This window comes from Arachis duranensis, chromosome 2, assembly GCF_000817695.3.
Source record: "Arachis duranensis cultivar V14167 chromosome 2, aradu.V14167.gnm2.J7QH, whole genome shotgun sequence".
In the NCBI taxonomy this organism is placed as follows: domain Eukaryota; kingdom Viridiplantae; phylum Streptophyta; class Magnoliopsida; order Fabales; family Fabaceae; genus Arachis; species Arachis duranensis.
This window is the reverse complement of record NC_029773.3, coordinates 51,610,715-51,611,933: the sequence shown is the minus strand read 5'-3', so window position 1 is coordinate 51,611,933 and position 1,219 is coordinate 51,610,715. Positions and strand designations below refer to the sequence as shown.

General features: G+C 41.3%; 1 non-coding gene across 1 annotated transcript; it reads right to left on the bottom strand.

Annotated features, from left to right (window-relative positions):
- Positions 1–110: 110 nt before the first annotated feature.
- Positions 111–214, bottom strand: LOC127745295 (small nucleolar RNA R71). The gene has a single exon (XR_008006492.1). It is a non-coding gene; the product is annotated as a small nucleolar RNA R71 (small nucleolar RNA).
- Positions 215–1,219: the final 1,005 nt, after the last annotated feature.

Genomic DNA, 1,219 nt, shown 5'->3' with positions numbered 1-1,219 from the left:
GAGACAGAGCTAGAATATGGTTGGATTCACAACCTAAGGATAGCCTGGACTCCTGGGATAAGCTGGTCACTGCCTTTTTGGATAAATTCTTTCCTCCTCAAAAGCTGAGCAAGCTTAGAGTGGATGTTCAGACCTTCAAACAAAAAGATGGTGAATCCCTCTATGAAGCTTGGGAAAGATACAAGCAGCTAACCAAAAGGTGCCCATCTGACATGTTTTCAGAATGGACCATATTAGATATATTCTATTATGGTCTATCTGAATTTTCGAAAATGTCATTGGACCATTCTGCAGGTGGATCTATTCACCTAAAGAAAACGCCTGAAGAGGCTCAAGAACTCATTGACATGGTTGTAAACAACCAATTCATGTACACTTCTGAGAGGAATTACGTGAATAATGGGATACCTCAGAAGAAAGGAGTTCTTGAAATTGATGCTCTGAATGCCATATTGGCTCAGAACAAAGTGTTGACTCAACAGGTTAACATGATCTCTTAAAATCTGAATGGATGGCAATATGCATCCAACAGTACTAAAGAGGCAGCTTCTGAAGAAGCTTATGATCCTGAGAACCCTGCCATGGCAGAGGTTAATTACATGAGTGAACCTTATGGAAACACCTATAACTCGTCATGGAGAAATCATCCAAATTTCTCATTGAAGGATCACCAAAAGCCTCAACAAGGCTTTAACAATGGTGGACGCACCAGGCTGAGCAATAGCAAGCCTTTTCCATCATCTTCTCAGTAACAGACAGAGAATTCTGAACAAAACACTTATAATTTAGCCAATCTAGTCTCTGATCTGTCAAAAGCCACTTTCAGTTTCATGAGTGAAACAAGATCCTCCATCAGAAATCTGTAGGCACAAGTGGGCCAGCTGAGTAAGAAAGTCATTGAAACTCCTCCCAGTATTCTCCCAAGCAATACAGAAGAGAATCCAAAAGGAGAGTGCAAGGCCATTGATGTGATCAATATGGCCGAATGCACAAGGGAGGAGGAAGACAAAAATCCTAGTGAGGAAGACCTCCTGGGACGTCCCTGAAGCAAGAAGGAATTTCCTATTAAGGATCCAAAGGAATCTGAGGCTCATATAGAGACCATAGAGATTCCATTAAATCTCCTTCTGCCATTCATGAGCTATGAAGACTATTCTTCCTCTGAAGAGGATGAAGATGTGACTGGAGAGCAAGTTGCTCAATATTTAGGAGCTATCAT